The following is a 14,310-nucleotide window of genomic DNA, read 5'->3' on the forward strand; positions in this document are numbered from 1 at the left end:
CAACACATGAAAGAAACAGGACACGAAATTAATTTTGCAGATTCCAAATTGCTCTTTAACATGGAACATCACCACAAGAGAATAATCATGGAAGCCATCGAGATAGAGAAACACCCTCACAACATGAACAAGCGTGACGACACATCCCGCTTGCCAGACATCTGGAAATTAGCCCTCCCCACAAAATCTGACACCAGATCCAGAGGCACACAGAACGCCATCACCAATCAACCACACCAGACCCAAACCCAGACCCTCTCCACAGATAAACTACAGACACCATCCAGTAGCCAAACCAGGGTGGCACCTCCGGATGCTGCACTCCCCTGCAATCCCTACACAGATCTGGCTGGCACAGGCCACAAAACCACAGCTCGCCCCTATACACGAAGCCAAGCCAGAGCACAACCAAGTGCAGTACAGCCATCTTCTCAGAAAAACTCTTCACAAAGTTCAAGAGTTCAAGACACGAAGGCTTTAGCAACTAATCCACACCTAATGACCCACCTAAGTGGGATTCAGGAAATCACTCAAGAAATCACTCAAGATATCCCTCAAGTAATTAAGGAACAAAAGAAGAAAAGGCACACTAGCCTGGGAACCTCCTCTCTGCCCAGAACATTGGAGGCTATACACCACACCTCCTCAACAGTATTTATAGGAACTCAAACACTGAGATCCTGCTCTGTTCCAGTAACAAGAAGCCGAAAGCACCAGCCTGAAGATGACGAGTGAGACCTCGTCGAAACGTCGCCTAGACACCCCAACTTTTACACGGGAAGACACCCGAGGACACCAAAACCATATATATATATATATATATATATGAATTATTTGGACATTATAATACAAATGCTCTGAAAATTATAGTCTTGACCAAGCACCTGTTTTATGAACCCTCAGTGGGAAACACAGCCCATGTTTTCATGGAGGAGTAGGCCAACATGCTTTGCTCATGGAAGCTCCCAGGAGCAATCCTTGGCACCTCCAGTTAAAAGGATCACTGAAAGATCCATGCCTGAGATCCTGGAGAGTTCACCACCTGAACTGGGTGCCCATATTTATCAGCCTTCAGTGAGCTCCAGATCTTTGCCGAACTTGGTGGTTTGTATTCAGCATGAACTATATCATGTGCCTCTTGGAGCTCTCCAAGGTCCTGTTTCTTGCCTGAATTCCTGTGTGCTCTTCTGGTCCCACTGATGGACTCTGCCTAGAATGTGCCAATTGCCTGTCTATGGGATTATGATGATGGTTAGGAAGGCAGCGGGGAAGTCAGAGTGGGTTAGTAGGTTTAGACACAGAAGGCTCAGGTTCAAATACCTGTTCAGTTATGATGTTTGCTGGGTGATACAGCAAATGAGAATAATTTCATACAGACTGAAGTTACAAAACAGCTGATCTCTGGTGCAAGTCCTATAACTATCACTTAAAAAGGTAAAGGGACCCCTGACTGTTAGGTCCAGTCACAGATGACTCTGGGATTGCGGCGCTCATCTCTCTCTATAGGCCGAGGGAGCCGGCATTTGTCTGCAGACAGCTTCTGGGTCATGTGGCCAGCATGACGAAGCCGCTTCTGGTGAACTAGAGCAGCGCACAGAAACACCGTTTACCTTCCCGCCGGAGCAGTACCTATTTATCTACTTGCACTTTGACATGCTTTTGAACTGTTAGGTGGGCAGGAGCTGGGACTGAACAACAGGAGCTCACCCCGTTGCGGGGATTCGAACCACTGACCTTCTGATTGGCAAGCCCTAGGCTCTGTGGTTTAGATCACAGTGCCACCCATGTTAGTTAGTTATATATCAGTTAATTGTATACAAAAAAGAGACTTTAGTGGGACCCTAGACACTAATTATTCTGGCATAACCTTTCACAAACCACAGTCACCTCCATCAGATTACAAACATCAACAACAAAACAATGGGTTCCCAAAGGACAAGATTTATGTGTATCACACCCTGCCTCAGTTGAGCAGACTTTAACATGTTATTCAGCCTTATGATTCTACAGCCTTATGGAATTGAAGGTACCTATGCTATCTTTTTTATTGCTACATCTTTTAGGATCATAGTTTTCCACATAGTTTAATCTGTGGAATTATTTGCTAGGAATGTTGTGGAAGTAAAGAATAAAACTGGCTTTAACAGTGTATTAGATTTTTTTTTTTTAATAGAGAGAGTCAATCCAGTAATGGCGTCAAGCCAAGTTGGTCAGGGAATACAATCTCATTATCAAGATGTTCCTCTCCTTGGCAGAAGCTGTGAGTAAATGACAGAAAATGGATCATTCAATAACGACTCCAGTGCCTTGTACGTTTCCCCTCATGCACCTAGTTTTAGCCACTGTCAGAAACTATTTTGGCTACCTGTACATTGTTTTGACCTTGAAAGACAATTCTTGGAGGCTATTTTATCCAGATGCCAAGCACTGGATTCAGCAAACTAACGACATGGAAACACAAACAGGCAGGGACTCCAAATCCAACTAAACTTCACAATCCATTGTGGGATTTAAATCTGCTGGTCAAACACAGAATCTTCTAAGGAAAAAAGAATAATTGCTGCAATTGCACTAGTTACAATGTATGCATGCCTGGATCCCCATGTAGAGTCACCAGTTCATAAAATTGGAATGTCTACCTGATTCTGGCCAGGTTGTGAGCATGTAGAAGACCCTGCACATGCATGGAAATAGCTCACAGTTGAATGTTTGAACTGGCTCCCCTGAAAACCACTGTGCTGGATGGAGGTATCTGTGGAGTTTGATATGTGAAGCCTCATTCACACCTGGCAACTCATAACGTCATATATCTTGCAGTTCTCAAGTCAGCAACATATGCATGTGTGAATCAGCTCCAAGCCTAAAGAAAGTGAAATTGTGGGACTAATCTGGAACCAGATCCTTCCTATTTTATGTATTCGATTACTGTGTTTCACAACCTAAACCTCTCGAAGTATAAAACTGGTGTTTATATAAATCACCCTTGCCAGAAGGAAGCTGGATCTTCTCTGCAACCACATTAGTCTGGTGCTATGTATGATAAGGTTTAACAGGGTTTCCTCCTGCAAGTTCATTTTTCACCCCCAAACAAGCCATCTTTTCTGAAAGGGCAATGCAGGGAGGGTTCACAAACCTGTAGACAGACAGCTCAAGGGAGAAACAGGATAAAGATGCTTATCTGCTTCTCCACAAACAACTTCACTTACACTACAACAGTGATGGCCAAAATTGGCCCTCCAGCTGTTTTGGGACTACAACTCCCATCATCCCTAGCTAACAGGACCAGTGGTCAGGGATGATGGGAATTGTAGTCCCAAAACAGCTAGAGGGCCAAGTTTGGCCATCACTGCACTAAAAGGTAGCAGCAGTGTGGGAAAACCCTTCTTCCACAAACAAAGCTTGAATATTCCAGAGTAGATCCCAATCTACCTTCTGCCCACAACAGAGCCAACCAATCGGAAGCAGTTAACAGTGACATTTTATACACATTGACTCAGAAGCATGTCTTATTGAGTTCAGCAAGACTTGCTCCCAGGAAACCCCAAGTAACACTGAAGGCAACGGAGGAAGGTAAGCACACACATATTTATTTCTCACGGAGACAACTCTACGTAAAAATGCTTATTTTCTGTTGGATTGTGTCCGAAGATTTTATTGTATATGGTTCAATATTTTTTAAAACAAGCAAACAACATACGAGCTAGTGAGTGCAGAAAGTAATGATAGGAGAACCAAGAAATCTGGATTTTTTCCCCCTATCACTGATCTGGCTGTGTCTCTCCAAACAATGATCTTGGCCTTGCTTATATTCTGCTCTCAGGACTGTCCAGGGCAAGATATGCGGCTCTTTCTTACTATGTGTGTTCACTGCTCATCTCACAGGGGATTCTAGGTGCTACTGTAACGCAACCAACAAAATAATGATCTGCCAATATGACTTATCTCCTTTTCTCATGTAAAAAAAAAAAAAAAAAATCTATGAAAATCCTGTTGGGCCTGTTTAGCTATCTCGAGTACAAACTGCTCCAAATAAAACACTAGGAAGGGTTAAGGTGTGAACTCAATTTCTCATCTACCTCTCCAAGGTGTTAATAGCTATGTCTAGCTGTGATTATTTCAATACTAATGCTGGTGCACACAGCAGTTGGAAGAAACAAACCCCCAGCTGCATTCAAAGAAGTTTCAAAGCTCCTTCTTTATATGTAGAGTTTTCTCTTTTGTGATGCTTCTGGATTCTTCTGAACAGGAAATAATGGTGCTACCAGTATCCCAGAAATGGTACAAGGGTGATGATGCAAGTTTTCTAACACAGGGATGAGGAACCTGTAGCCCCCAGATGCTGTTGGACCATAACTGGCCATGCTGGTTGGGGCTGATGGGAGCTGGCATCCAATAACATCTGGAGGGTTACAAGGTGCCCTGCCCTGTTCTAACACCCAAAGGATTAGTGGACAGTGACTTCTGGCAGAATTTTTGTGTGCTTGGGGAATAAGATTTGAAGCTTTGAGTCATCTTACAAACCATGGCTGGTTTTTGTTATTCACTATGGAACACTGGCTTTTAAAACTTTGTTCCAGGAAAAGCTGGGGTTCTTTGGAAGCTCAGCAAGTGGGGCTGGCACGTGATTAAAGAAATCTTAGCCCATAAATTTGAAAGTAGGTAAAACAATAGCTCTGAAACAAGACACATACTTTGTTTTAATGATGTATACATGTGTTCTAGCAGGTAGCCTTTTTAGGAGAAACATTGTCTCCTGTGTGAAAGAAAGGAATGCCTCCTTCAAGACGTTACTTGCCACCTGTAGTTTTAATAAGCTTTGGTTGTATCCGTAACAACTTTTTTATTTTAAAAATATGCTGCCTGGTTTATTGGAGGACACTGTTTTAGTTAATTTAAATTGTTTTCTATCCATTAATCTTAACAGATTAATTGATTAAACATTGAACCCTATCATAGTTGAGAAGATCAGTAAAGATGGAAAAGCTTCCCTAAATTGCAACATGACTCTGCTACCAACCTTAAGCTGCAGTTCTCACGGCCAGAGAAGAATACTAGATGTGTTAAGTGTTGTAGTCCTGAGAGGACAAAAATGAGGTTCACTGCATTTGGCTGGTGCTCTGTGAGAACTGACTGTGTACATTAAATCTTGGTCTAAATCAAAGTAGAAGCATCTTACAGCAAATCCTTGGCAGTCAAGTCATTGAGGATGAAATGATAAACTGAAGGTACATAGTTTGAAGATCACTAATACAGAGCATATACACTTTTATGTATTTGAAATAGGTTGCTCTCCACATAATCTGTACAACAGACAACTCACTACTCTTATCATCTTGTTCACTGCCACAGGTGCATTCAGTTATCATGTTTTGTGCTGAAAGCATCAACATGTTGTCACCATAATTTATGCGCTCCATAAAATATCCACAGATTTTTGCCACATGTCTGTATATCTGGTTCACGGCCAGCTTAGGAACATGGTTTGGGATAAATGACACAATAAGGCAAGACTCCAAAAATTACCAGCTGTCCAAATATTTTTGTTCCACATAAATATGTGCTTGCCCTACTCACTTCATCAACCTCGGCTTTCCCTTCCTTCCCCCTCCCTCTCTTGTTCTCTTCTCATCCCATTGGATAAGCAGGTGTTGCCCACAGTGTTGGAAAAAGCAAATAAAGAAAGCCAGGTCAAGATGGGTGGCTTTTATCCTTCTGAACAATAGCAGAGAATAGAGTGATCCAGACTACTTAGAAGAATTCTAGCACTCTTGTACCCCTACTTACAATAGGATTTTCCCCCTCCCTCCAATCCTATATACAAAATGCTGAATGCATTAACACGACGTAGTCACATGATGAAAACCACAATTAAACAATACTACGTTACCACTACCTCAACAGCTACCACGAGTAAGCACTTTGTCACACTCTGAAAATGAAAAAGTGTTCAGACCTTTGCCATAAGGTCAAATCTGATACCCAGTGCTCAGCAGTGCCACAGCTGACCTGGCTAAATGTGCCTTTGTTCAAGTGTCAGGGAAAAGAAGACATCCCCCCTACCTTTTAGTGCATTTTATGAAGTAGATTTGTGTAAACCATCTTAATTTGTTATGGGTAAACAAAGAGAGAACTATTGCAATCACTGTACAGATGGAACCAACCACCCCATACTTCCAAACCGGTTTTTTTGGCAAAAGAGAAAATTGCTGCTGTTCTTCTGTTTCCCTTAACAAAGGTGTAAGAATGGTTAAGGGGAAAGTAATCCATATTACTCTGGATGACATATTATTGTCACTGATCAAAGAAAGAACAGGATTTTAATCTTTGATTTATAAATACACCATTGTAAATAATGGTTTGACACGGGTATGGTCAAAAGATGATGTTGGTACAAACTCCAAACTGCAATCTTGCAATTTCAAGAGATCAAAGCAATTTGCATTTCTCAAAAAAACACACACAAAAAATCCTACTATACATATTTTAAAAATACAGATTCCATATTCAATGCAACTGCTACTGCTAATAATAACAACAAAATCCCACATTTTTAGTAACATAATAATATATCTCTCAAAACAATGTACATAAGAAAAATAAATAAATAAAGCAGGTCATACACATAACAAAAAACACCAAGATACAGCTTCAAAATAAAACATTTAAAATATATAACAAAACACACACACACACAAGTTGTTATTCCACTATTGAGATCTGAGACATCCAGGGACGTTTTTGAGGTTGTGGTTTTGCTCAGGCCCTGTGTGCCTCTTAAGGTACACCAGATTCAGGTAGGTAGCCGTGTTAGTCTGACGCAGCCAAAATAAATAAAAAATTTTAAAAATTGTCCAACAGCACCTTAGAGACCAACTAAGTTTGTTCCGGGTATAAGATTTGTGTGCATGCACACTTCTTCAGATACACTGAAAATAATGTTATTTATTTATTAAGGTACACCAGACAGGGATGGGTTGTGTGACACAACCAGGTTTGGAGCACAAAGCACCACGGTACCATCATTGGTGCTGCACCAGTCCTGTTCAGCTGCGAGCCATCTGTTGCAGTGCATGTTTAGATAGCCAATGCACAGATCTGATAACCGAAACTAAAAACAGAATTGCCATTCCTTCTGCAAGACACAATATAGTTGCATTATCTATGTGGTGAAGCCTTTTAGGACTCCAGCTTCTGTATAGACCTCAAAGCCAGTACATTTTTTTTAAACCCTTCCAGGGACTGGAGGCAGATCTGCTTATACATTAAAGTCAAGAGGCCTTTATTTGTATTCAAATCCCCATTTCCCCCTTACAGATTTTTTCCTATTTAATTCTGGGGGTGTGAGAGTGCAGAAGGCATCGATTCAGATTTTGGTGAGAGCCCCCCCCCCCCCAGTTGCATTATCTGTTGACCTCGGCTCTACCAGAGCAGGCCCACCTCGCGGCCTGCGCCTATAGCGTAGCACGGGCTGGGGGAGGGACTTGTGCGTGTCTGTACGTGGGGGAATCCCACAGCACCCCACACATCGCCCCCCCCACACCCACCCAGCAGGCTGCAGAAAGCTCCTTTATTACCCTGTTTATATAAGAAGAGCTTGGGCGGCTGCCTCCTCTCCCCACCCCGCGCCCGCTCTTGTTCTTTTTCCTTCTTCAGCTCTCCTTGCCCGCTCCCTACCCCGTCCCAGTAATGAGAATAATTAACGGATGCGAAAGGAAAGACAAAAGCACCCCTGCTATTAATAGGAGCTGGGAGGGGAAGCGAGAGGAAATGGGAGGCTTTTGCAGAAGCCTCCATGACTGGAGGCTGGAGTGTCTGGTGAAGCCGAAATAAAAGGCAAAACAGCCCGGAGCTCTTTCTCCCGTGCACACACCGCAGGCGCGAATAGATGGGGCTGCTTGGCTCGTTTGGGAAGGGAGCGAGAGGTGGAGAGGTGGCTGCTCTCTGAGACACTAGCTAGGCCCTTTCCTGCCACCGCCGGAAAGCAGAGCCAGGAAAAGCCGCCGGGGGGGCTCGGGGAGGTGGGCGTCCGCCTGGCTGGAAGAGTCGCCCTTTCCACCTGCGTCCCAATCCTTCCTCCCCCGCCTCGGCGCGTCCACCATTTCGTAGCCGGCGAGCGGGAAGCAGCGGCGGCGGCGCGGACACGCCCAGCCCCGAGGGGGTTAAAGAGGCACGCTTCCCTCGCTCGCTCTTTGCTGGGCAAGAGGCGCTGGGCCTCGCCGGCGGGGCGGCTGAGGGAGAAGCGCCGGCGGCGGCGAGCGAGACGACAACACCACAAACAGCCATAACCCACCTGGGCGCCTGGCGCAGCGTGTGGAAGGAAGGGCTCCTGCGGCGCCGGCCGCCCGGGTCGCTCCGCGGAAGGGGGCGGGGAGCGGAGTCGCAGCAGCAGCAGCAGCCGGTGCCTCGTCGGCTCCCTTTGCCCTGCACGGCGGCGCTTCCACTCCCGTCTTGGGCGAGGGGAGGGAAGAGCGCGCCGGGTGGGGGGATCTTGCGGGCGTTGCTAAAAATAGCCGCTTCGAGCCCGGCAGGGAGGCTCGCACATTATCTATACATTGGTCGTAGCCGCGGTGGCGGCGGCGGGCTCCAGACCATTGTTTCCTTGCAGCCGCAGGGGGAGAGCCGCCAGGCGAGGCGGCGAAGAAGGCGCGCTTTTCTCTCTTTCTCTCCCTCACGTCGTTCCTGGAGAGCGAGCAGACGTGTCAGGCAGATAGAAGGGGAGGGCGCGGGGCAGAGCGGCAGGCGCGCTTCTGCACCGCACAAGCCGTTTGGGGCCGGGAAAGCTCGGGGTTGAGCGACAGGATTGGGAAGCTCGGGGCGGGGGGAATAAGCACGTTTAAGACGGTGGGGAGAGAAGAGCGGAGCCACCCATTTGCGGGCGGAGGAGTGGGGAAAGAGGCACTTATTTGTCCCTCCTGAGGATCGACCGCGTGATTTGGCTATCCTGTGATACTCTGTGGAGATTCCTGCATTGCAGGGGGTTGGACTAGATGACCCGTGGGACCCCTCCAACTCCACAATTCAGGGGTGCCAACTTGAATAAAAAATTGTGTGGAGGGCAGGAAAAGCCCCGCCCCGCATAATCGGTCACATGACGCACGCTATTTGAATGGCAATGCCCTTTTGTGGGGGATCCTCAAATATTTTATTGGGGGGGGGGGCGAAGGGACCTGGGCTTCTAGAAGTTGGCTCCTTTGCTACAATTCTATGCTCCTCTTAAAACGCGAAAGGCGCGCTTGGTTTTCTATGCAAGAAGAGCTCAAGATCTTAAAGCGGGACTCCCCATCTCCTCTTCCAACAAACCTACCGCTTTTGACCGTGCGAAAAGGCTGGCTTTTATTTCTCTCTGTATGAAGGTTGTTCGAGCCTTGGGGGGGGGGGGCGTGTACATCAAAGCCCCCCCCCCCATAACCATTCATTTGCATCCTCCAGGTAGGACGTTTGTCATCGGCTTCTAGGTTCTCGTCACTTGAGGGGAAAGTCGGGTTGACTAAGGAGCGAAATGAGACGATAAATAATAAATAAGTTTTTCACAGAATTTTGATGAGGTCATTAGTTAAAATGGGAAGCCAAGCCCTAAGGTATTAGGAGCTGGATTTGAGCAGAAACCAAGACAAATCTTAGGCTGCCAGCTTTTGTTTTTCTCTGGCTGCTTGTAATGGGTTTCTGCTTCCTCCTGAAGAATAGTGGATTAGAAAATTGAAAAGGCGCGCGGGGGGGGGGGGAGGAGCATTAAAGGAGGATATTTATTTAGGTTTTACCTTCCTGATGTTGTTGGCCTACAGTTCCCATTAGCCCCAATGCTTTCTGGGTTTGATGAGAGATGTACTTACAACATCTGGAGGGCCCAAGGTTTCCCCTAGCCAATTGAGATGTGTATCCCTGTTCCAGAGGTTCATGGTTTGTAAAAGCGCATTCAGAACTGAATTACTGTACTGAAATGTGTTCAGAGTAGATCTCTGGTAGATCTCACACATGACTAAATGGAATCTCCATGCTGTGTTAATGATCAGTTTGAGTGGGGTTTCCTTGACAAGACATACGAAGCTCATGAGACTCTTAATCTCAGGGTCGTGGCTTTGAGCCCCACATTGGGGATGGGACTTGATTATATCAGATGGCAGGCCTCCTTGGAGTAGACCCACTGAAGTGAATAGGCATTATTAACTTATGTTCATTAATTTTAGTGGGACTACTTTCAGTAGAACTTAGATAGATAGAACCCTCTGTCGTTCACATCAGTGGTCACTACATGACTGAATGTGCATATTTTGTCTATGCATAGACCAAGGGTGGGGAAACCTTTTAGCTCAGTGTACCTGGCAGGCCGTTGGGACGCGGGTGGCGCTGTGGGTAAAACCTCAGCGCCTAGGACTTGCCGATCGCATGGTTGGCGGTTCAAATCCCCGCGGCGGGGTGCGCTCCCGTCGTTCGGTCCCAGCGTCTGCCAACCTAGCAGTTCGAAAGCACCTCCGGGTGCAAGTAGATAAATAGGGACTGCTTACCAGCGGGAAGGTAAACGGCGTTCCGTGTGCTGCGCTGGCTCGCCAGATGCAGCTTAGTCATGCTGGCCACGTGACCTGGAAGTGTCTGCGGACAGCGCTGGCTCCCGGCCTATAGAGTGAGATGAGCGCACAACCCTAGAGTCTGGCAAGACTGGCCTGAACGGGCAGGGGTACCTTTACCTTTACCTTACCTGGCAGGCCAAATTTGACAGGTGGTTGGGACCACCTACCTGTCAGTCAGCTGCCATTGACACCTGATGATAGGTGGCCTCCCTTGTGCGGGGAAGATATAGCTAAGGGCAGGATTGAACTTCTTGTGCATCTGCTGCTATGTAGGAAGTTCAATCCTGCTTTCTGCAGCTGCCTCTCCACCTGCATCACACCTAAGGTCAGGTGTGATGCCATGTATGGTGGGTGTAATTTCAGGAGAAAAACAGCTTCATAGGCCAAGTGAGGAGGCCTGATGGGCCAGGATTGGCCTGGGAGGGTGCCCCCACCTCTTGCACTCCTTTCTACATCATTGTTGTGGTGCCCCCTGCAGCGCAGTGCCCACTGGTCACATCACCCTAAACCACCTCTGTTCCCTATGCCTGGCTCACACCTTTCTTTTTCTTGTTGTTTCCCATGCACTACCTGCTTCACTTCACTAAGCATGTGCACTAATAACAAAGCAGGAATTAGCAATTGTACGCCCACAGAAAGTGTACCATTGTACAGTTGCTGCTGCCTTCATACTTCTAGCTCCCACAGCGCCCATGGCGCATGTGTGAAGCTGCATAGTGGAGCAGTACAATAACTCCTACAGCACCTATATTGTGTGTAACAGCTGCACCTGCTTTTTCTTTTCCATAGTAGAGCAGATAAAAAATAATTAAAAATTGTATCATTGGAAATGGGTAGGGTTGGCTTTACAGTGGTGAAGAAGACCAGCTCCACTACTAATTTTTTTTTTAAGCTACAGGTAACACTGGATGGAGCCCCCATGCAGTTATGCCTTGAGAAATACACTCAAAACAATATTTCTGTGGCTGTTGTGGAGCTGCTCCTGAAATTTTCATGCTCACCCTCTCAAGGAGACCGAATGTGTCTTGCTGCTGCTGTGCAGCACCATTCTCAGCAGCTGTTGCTTTGAAGTGAAAAGAATTAGGCAACTTGCTGTGGATGCTCCCAGAAATGGATTGGCCCAAGTGTGCTGTGATGAACCAAAATGGAGCAGAAGGGCTGTGATGGTATGCCATACCCCCCAAAAGTATCAAATAAGGTCTCAGAAAATTACCACCTCCAAACACTGAATAGTTATGCTTCCAGCTGGATTTGAAACAGCCAGTTTTCATGACTATACCATTTACGTATTGCGTCCCCCCACATTTAGGGGAAACCTACACAATCCAAGTTGTGGGAGGGGGGACTCAGGACATCTTCAGTGCCAGTACGATGTCATGGACCTGAAAATGAGTGCCTGGGGCACTGCAGATGCAAAGTAAATGGCTTGTCTGGAGGCCCCATAGAGTATAAGAACTAGCTTGTAGGAGCAGACCAAAAGCCTAATAATGATTTTATTATTTATACCCCGCCCATCTGGCTGGGTTTCCCCAGCCACTCTGGGCAGCTCCCAATAGAACACTAAAAACAAAATAAAACTTCAAACATTAAAAACTTCCCTAAACAGGGCTGCCTTCAGATGTCTCCTAAAAGTCAGATAGTTGTTTATTTCCTTGACATCTGATGGGAGGGTGTTCCACAGGGCGGGCGCCACCACCGAGAAGGCCCTCTGCCTGTCAAGTAAGTCCAGCATCCTGCTTCCTGCAATGGCCAATCAAGTGCCTTTGGGAAGTCCTCAGGCACGACATGAAGCATTAGCCATTGATTGACATTCTTCCCAGAATTTGTCCAAGCTCCCTTTTAAGCCGTGTAATCCACTGCATCCTGTGGCAACAAATTCCATGTTAATGAAATAATGTGGGAAGAAGTATATATACTTTTGTCTGCCTTGAATTTTCTCCTAGTCAATTTCACTGGATGAGCCTAAATTCTGGTATTATAGCATTATGTAAGAAGGGGGACAGTTCCTTTCCCACCTTCTCAACACTGTGCATAAATTTATAAGGCTCCAGGACAGTCATAGTTATCTTCCCCTTCAAACTACAGAGGCACCAATGACTTTTTATAAGGAATTGCTCCAGCACCTTGATCATTTTGACTGCTGTTTTCTACACCTTTCCCTGTAATGTGATGTCCTGTGATGACCATGCCTGCACACAGTGTTCCAGCTATGAGTGCACCACACAATAAGTAGACATTTTCATTGAAATATCCACTCCAACCTCAAAATCTCTTCCTGGATTATGAAGAGAAGAAGAGTTTGGATTTGATACCCCCTTTATCACTACATGAAGGAGCATCAAAGCAGCTAACATTCTCCTTTTCCTTCCTCCCACAACAAACACTCTGAGGTGAGTGGGGATGAGAGACTTCAAAGAAGTGTGATTAGCCCAAGGTCACCCAGCAGCTGCATGTGGAGGAGCGGGGAATCGAACCCTGTTCCCCAGATTACGAGTTTACTGTTCTTAACCACTACACCACACTGGCGCTCTACGATCATTAGTAGTACTGTACAGTATTATTATTTTTGCTCTAATGTCCATTGTATTCCACTTATTTACACTGAACTTCGTCTTTTGTTTTATTGCGCATTCTTCTGCTTTGGAGAAATTCACCATTGTTTGGGGTTTTCACCATGTTGAGTGGTTTTGTGTGATCTGCAAGCTTGGCTACCTCACTGCTCACCCTTGAGCCCGGATAATGTAGGAACAAGTTAAATAACATTGGTCCCAGTGTGGATACTCAAGGACCTTACTTCTTATTTTCATCTACTGTGAGACATTGGACTGTCCATTTATTCATTTTGACTTCTTCCTGTTTGACCTGTTTCTGATCCATAAAGTAAAATCTGTGATGGATCTAAGCTTTAGTTTAGTAATGTATGATGTGGTTGCTATATGTGCCAACTTGGAACTAATGCAGAGCACCCCCTTAACAGATTTCATATCTGCAAACAGCGCTAAAACATGATTAGAAAGCTTACCAGCAAGCAGGCAGGGCTCTCTTCCCTGCATTTCAAAGAGTGCTGCCTCTAAGTTGTGAGGGTGGGAGTGGGGGAGGAGAGAAAATGTGACCTAAAACATTTATTAGGAATTTTGTAGCTTTCTGCAGGCTTGAGTTGAAAGTCTTTCCTTAAAAAGAGGAAATGTTTCAGAACTCAGATCATTAAAGGCTATGTTCCTCCACCTATATCTGTGTGATGGATAACACCTTAGTCACTCAGTCAACTCAATGAGATCAGTGGGGTTACTCCAAAAGGAAAGCACAGATCAAGGTGAGAATCTGTCCCTAACAGAATATATGCTGATGACAACTTCTCTGTACACAATATATTCAAAAGCAAGATGTGCAAAAATCCATTCTGAGCTTAGGAATCTCAGCCCTCACCCCCTTTTCTGCTGCTTCTTACTAATATAAGTACTGTAGTACATTAGTACTTCTCCCTGGGCAATTTTAGATGCCAAGAAACCTGTAACAAATTTCATAGTGAACTCGAACTCGGAGAACCAAAACAGCTTTTTACCTTTGCCCGAGAGATATTAGGAAGGACAATGACATTGCATGTTGGTAGATTACACATAATATCTGCTGCTGCTATGTTCTGTCAGAGTTATTTGTTGCCAAGGGATCAAGAAGGACTACAGATTCAGAAGAAAAATGAGCATTTGTTGGCTGTCAAAATTGAACAAACAAAATGAGAACCTAC

General features: G+C 45.5%; 1 protein-coding gene across 2 annotated transcripts in view; it reads right to left on the reverse strand.

Moving 5' to 3' along the window:
- CPLX2 (complexin 2) overlaps positions 1-8,665 on the reverse strand; it is a 125,351-nt gene extending 116,686 nt beyond the window's left edge. Inside the window, exon 1 of one of the 2 annotated variants that reach the window (XM_083424151.1) lies at positions 8,291-8,665. The gene's annotated coding sequence lies outside the window, so the exon portion shown is untranslated. The remainder of the gene's footprint in view (positions 1-8,290) is intronic. The other variant, XM_083424150.1, reaches the window with a different exon arrangement.
- Positions 8,666-14,310: the final 5,645 nt, after the last annotated feature.

Source organism: Podarcis tiliguerta (genome assembly GCF_965153285.1).
Source record: "Podarcis tiliguerta genome assembly, chromosome: 2".
Taxonomy (NCBI): Eukaryota; Metazoa; Chordata; class Lepidosauria; order Squamata; family Lacertidae; genus Podarcis; species Podarcis tiliguerta.